This window comes from Rutidosis leptorrhynchoides, chromosome 6, assembly GCF_046630445.1.
Source record: "Rutidosis leptorrhynchoides isolate AG116_Rl617_1_P2 chromosome 6, CSIRO_AGI_Rlap_v1, whole genome shotgun sequence".
In the NCBI taxonomy this organism is placed as follows: Eukaryota; Viridiplantae; Streptophyta; class Magnoliopsida; order Asterales; family Asteraceae; genus Rutidosis; species Rutidosis leptorrhynchoides.
In genome coordinates, this window is record NC_092338.1 from 156,981,347 (window position 1) to 156,987,402 (window position 6,056).

Genomic DNA, 6,056 nt, shown 5'->3' on the forward strand with positions numbered 1-6,056 from the left:
ATTAATAGTAATATTGATAGTAATAATAATATAGTTGTAATAATAATAATGATACTAGTAGTAAAAATAATAATGTTAATAATAATAAAAATAGATATGATACGAATAATAATAATAATAATAATACTAATAATAAAAATGATAAAAAAATAATAATGGTACTTATTTTATTAATACATAAAATGATAGTATTACTAATAATAATAATACTTATATTAATACTAAAAATTATAATACTAACAATAATAATAATAATAATAATAATAATAATAATAATAATAATAATAATAATAAAATAATAAAAATAAGAGTATTAGTAATAACTACCTCAAAGGAGAAAGAAATTCAAAAATAAACACCTATGCTCGGGCTCGAACCCACGATCACACGTTAACCCGACACTCACTTAAACCATTTAACTGGATCCGCTTCCTGAATTTATATACAACTAGATTTTATTTAACTTCTTACTTCCTGTTTCTAATTTCCACCATTCAACCTTTATATAAAAAAAAAGCTCCATGTAGGGCTCGAACTCGAGACGATTTGTATAAGAACTCCCTCCCTAACCAACCTTCTGTTTTTGACTTTCTGATTTATATCAGATATCAAAAGTATTTAACCCTCTCGGCCCAAAAGAAAAATTAGAATTCGTAATAATATCAAACGACTGTAAAGGATGCGAGTTATACAATCTACTCTTTTCCCCTTTATGATCGTGGAATCTACTACCAACCCTAATTATTATAACGTAATCATTATGTTCCATATTCATCATCATATATACCACGTTTATATTGTATATCAATATCACAAAGTTATCATCATCTTCCTTCTTAATGACTTCCTCACATGAAATCATAGATTCATTGTCTTCCTCTTTTAATCATAAACATTATCATTATCATCGCTGCTGTAATATGAAGAGAAAACAGAATATAATGGCGGCTTCATGAAATAGAATTATTGTAACGATGGTTCAATATGATGGTTGATGGTCACGGTTTGAATCAATCGAACAGAAAAAGAGTGAAACAGTAGTTTTTAAGGTAGTCTGTCGTGATTCTTCTAAGTATTTCATGGCTTCAAGACAGAAAATATAGAAGTAAATAGCAAAAAAATATGGTGTACGTTGATAGTGATCCGGAAAAGAATAGTAACGTATGGTTTTGGTGTTTGATTGTGCATATGTTCAAATCGAAACAAAACAGATATAATAGAAGATAGATGTAGTAGGAAAAAGGATTCAATGGTGGATGAAGGTTTCATCAAAAATATGATGGGTTCTTATTGTAGTATTAAAATTTAATATAGGTTCATTGTTTTTGGTTTTGAATGGTAACAGATATCGCAGGTCTTAGTAGATTCTTTGTTTGTTTGACAATATGTGAAGATCGAAAATAGTTAATGGTTGTAGCAGATTAACAGTAAATGGTTTCGTGAGTGGTTGTAGCATTTGAATCAAAAAGCAGGAAACAAGGGAAGATAGAGAGTGGGTTGGTGATGGTTTGATTGACGAGCCAAAAGAAACAAGAAGGTATAATAGCAGTCGATATTGGATTGGATGATGATAAATATTGGTGTTCTATAATGGTGGTTTGAGGGGTGGAGATTGTAGCTCAATTATGTTAGTAGAAAAAAAAATGATGGATCCTCCTCTTTAACAACTAAAATAATTCAATGATATATTGATAGAAAAGGTTGACAAGGAGAATCGAGGAAAGAGTGATGAAAGGAGAAAGATTTAAAAATCAGATAGTGACCTTTAACAAAATCAGATAAGGAGGACACATAATTTTCAATCAAGTAATTAAATAAGAAAAAGAATTAAAAAGGAAAAATCAATTCTTAACAGATTTTGGATTTTTGCTCACGTTTGATTCTGATTCGTACAAGCTTAATAGTAGTAGGACAAATGGATTACAGTAGGATCGTGAAAGGAGGCTGACTGCGTACCCATTTACTTTCCTGGATGTAATTATTCATATATATATATATATATATATATATATATATATATATATATTCTCATATAAATCTATATCTGTTTATATGTTTATATATATATAAAGCTGTATTTATTTATATAATTATGTATAAATCGTATTTTATATGTATAACTGATTTGTATATATCTTTTTATACATTTGCGTTTATATAATTCATAAGCTTTTGATAAATAACAAATAATATTAATAATGAAAGTACTAATAATAATAATAATAATAATAATAATAATAATAATAATAATATTAAATAATATAGTGTAATAGAAAATATTGATATGATAATGTTAATATTAAAGATAATGGAAACTTTTAATAAAAAGATAGGTTTAATAGTTATAAATAAAACTAATAAACATAATAAGAATGATAATAATAGTATTATTAATGATACTGCTAATTATAATAATATTATTAATGTTAATAATAACAATTTTTACTTATCAAATTTCATACCTATATATTATGTATAATATTATTATTGATTTTACTAACAATTTTTATTTTAATAAAAGTAATAATTTTAATAGTATTTTAATTTGTAGTTAAATTTAATATATTAATATTACACATTATTAATCATGTATATTTTAACATTTATATATATATATATATATATATATATATATATATATATATATATATATATATATATATATAATATATTAATATTACACATTATTAATCATGTATATTTTAACAATTATATATATATATATATATATATATATATATATATATATATATATATATATATAACATATAATAGTTAAATCTTTTATGTATCCAAATAACTATTTATAGAAGTCACATACACCTATATATAGTTTTTATTTTAATAATCTCATTATTACCTTGTATAATTTATTACATATTTAATTCAAATGATTTAGTTACATTTTAGTATTTTCAATCCTTATATTGATCTTTATATATATATATATATATATATATATATATATATATATATATATATATATATATATATATATATATGTATATATATATATATATATGTATATATATATATATTTACTTGTCTATTTACACATAGTTGTTCGTGAATCGTCGGGAATAGTCAAAGGGTAATTGAATCCATATGAATAATTCAACATTTTGAGACTCAACATTACAGACTTTGCTTATCGTGTCGAAATCAAATTAGAGTTAAGTTTAAATTTGGTCTAAAATCTCCGGGTCATCACAGTACCTACCCGTTAAAGAAATTTCGTCCCGAAATTTGAGTGAGGTGGTCATGGCTAACAATAATAATGTTTTCATGACACATATGATTTGATAAATAGAGTTTAATCATCGCTAGGTATTTGAATAGAATAATTAAATTACTCGGAGCGTATGAGAGAAGCTATCGCAAAAGATTGAAATAGGAAAAGTAAGGATTCGTCTTAACTTTTGACGGAGCCAGGTTTGAATTCCGGAATTCAAGGGATTTAGAGAAGATCTTCTAAATCTAAAAGATTTGATTCTTCAGCGAGTAAGGAAATTAAGATCTCTATAATTAAATGCGATGATCTGTCCCGATTACTACGTCTGATATTTCCATTATAAATTTTTCCTTTTCCATTCCATTAGTTTTCACCACTTCTATACTCAATTCCCAAATTCAATAGATTTTGGAAATACTTAATCCAGTTCGGATCCTTGTCCTTATCCTGACTGTTACCGTAATCATTCTCCTTTTCCAACTTCCACCGGAGGAATCTTTTTTCTTCTATTTCGCCCTTGGGGTTATAGTGTTTTTAATTCTCTCGTGTCTTTATGTTGTGATAAACATTGATATACACGGTTTGTAATTTTCGTGTTGTTATTGGGCTTAATATTTTCTCTTATATTTCGGAGCTCTTTGCCTTTTTATTCTCCTCTCGACCTCTAGTAAAGCGAGTAATAGTCCAGAATTCGTAAGTATGGAGTTTCAAATGAACTTAATGTTCTAAACAAGAAGGAACGTAATGGCACGATTTGATTTGTCAAATTACCAGAATCACTGAGAATAGAACTATCAAGAATATATTTTCTTGATATGTTCAGAAGTTAATCAGAATGAAAGAGTTATGTAACATGACACATGATGACGTTATAATATGTGAATCATCATGTTCCATTTAGAAACTCAGCATGACTTACTGTAATATAATCACATTGATCAAGTGTCATTATATTATACTAATTCATGCATCAATTTCTTTACATTTCTCCAGAATCCATTCATAAATTAAACTTAGATTTTACAGAAGTTTCCAATATAATGAAACACAGGAAGCACGAAGAGGTATATAATTTCGGACGAGAGTATTTATGAAAATATCCTCCGAAATATCGAAGATATTTATGATGATATTTTGGAATTTCTAAGTTCAAAAGTTGGTAAGGAAAAATTTTCCGCAAGATTTTAACATGACCTCGGAGCATGATATTCTCTAAGGATTTCATCGAATCAAGAATTACCTGGATCCTTTGAATATAGGGCTTGGTCCTTGTATTTGTCCTTGGTCTCCTTCATGGTTAGCTCAATCTGTTTTTCTGTACCAAATTTTCTATCGAGCGTTCCTAACACTCCTTTCTTTATCGTCAAACTTTTGGCCGTTTAGACCATCTACCATTTTTCTGTTTCCTCTACATTTAATGTTATGATATCTGAATCATCGGTTATCAATTAGAGGTGGTTTCAGGAGAATTGTGTTTTAGATGATTAAACGCTGATGGTAATATGATGGAATATGAAAGGTTCCCTTGTAACAATAAAAGAGCACGCATATATATCAAGGTTATAATAAGGTTGTTTCGAATAAAAAATCGAAGTTGACTTGTTGGAGCTGTGACAAAATTGGCTAATTTGGAAAGAGATTGCAAAGTTAGTTTCGGTAATAATAACACTAAAGGAATTAGCACAGCTACGCGTTAAACGTTTATTCAATTTCCGAGAGTTTTTCAGGTGCATGTATCAATCTTTTCTTCCGTAGATGAAGTGCGGTTGGTTCATCATCTCGATTGAGGTGTTTTCAAGAATCACGAAAGGTTTGAACGCATATTGTAATCGTTAAGATACAAATGAGGTTTAAGATGAAATCAAGTGGCAACTTGAAGAATTATTTAGTTTCATATGTTATAATCAATATTTTAATTCATTTTAATTGTCCAATGTTATTAGTCGATAGTCCACAGTTAACAGTCTAATAGTTCATATATAATTTAATATATAATATTCGAATTAATTAATACGTATCGTGACCCGTGTACATGTCTCAGACTCGATCACAACTCAAAGTATATATATTATTATAGAATCAACCTCAACCCTGCATAGAGAACTCGATCATTACTGCATATATAGTGTCTATGGTTATTTCAAATAATATATATATATATATATATATATATATATATATATATATATATATATATATATATATATATATATATATATATATATATATATATATATATATATATATATATATATATATATATATATATATATATATATATATATATATATGCGTCGATATGATATGTCAAAACCTTGTATACGTGTCCCGATATTTAAAGTGCGTAAAATAAATACAGAAATTAAATGATGATAAATAAAATGCGTAAAGTAAATAACAGAAATTAAATGACAATAAATAAAATTGCGAGAATTAAATTGCGATAAAATAAATTGCGACAATTAAAATGTAATAAGGAATTAGCAGTTAGCTAGGAACAGTTAGCTAGAATTTTGTTAGCGTGGATTCTTAACAAAATTTCTCATAGTTAATTTGTTTATTTCTAACAAATTTTATTTTGTCCAATATTTCTTTATTATGCCACTTGTTGGATTCTGATAGATTAAAATCCAAATATGAAATTGAATAAAAATGGTTATTCTGTGGTGAATCAGATTCGTATATCTGTGGATGTAAGTAGGATGGTAATTGACCGTTGAATCAGATTCGAAGAATGTACAGTGTAACTTATTAATATGAAATCTAAATATTCCTCTGGTATTACCTACCCGTTAAAATATTTTCATCATTAACAGTTTGTACG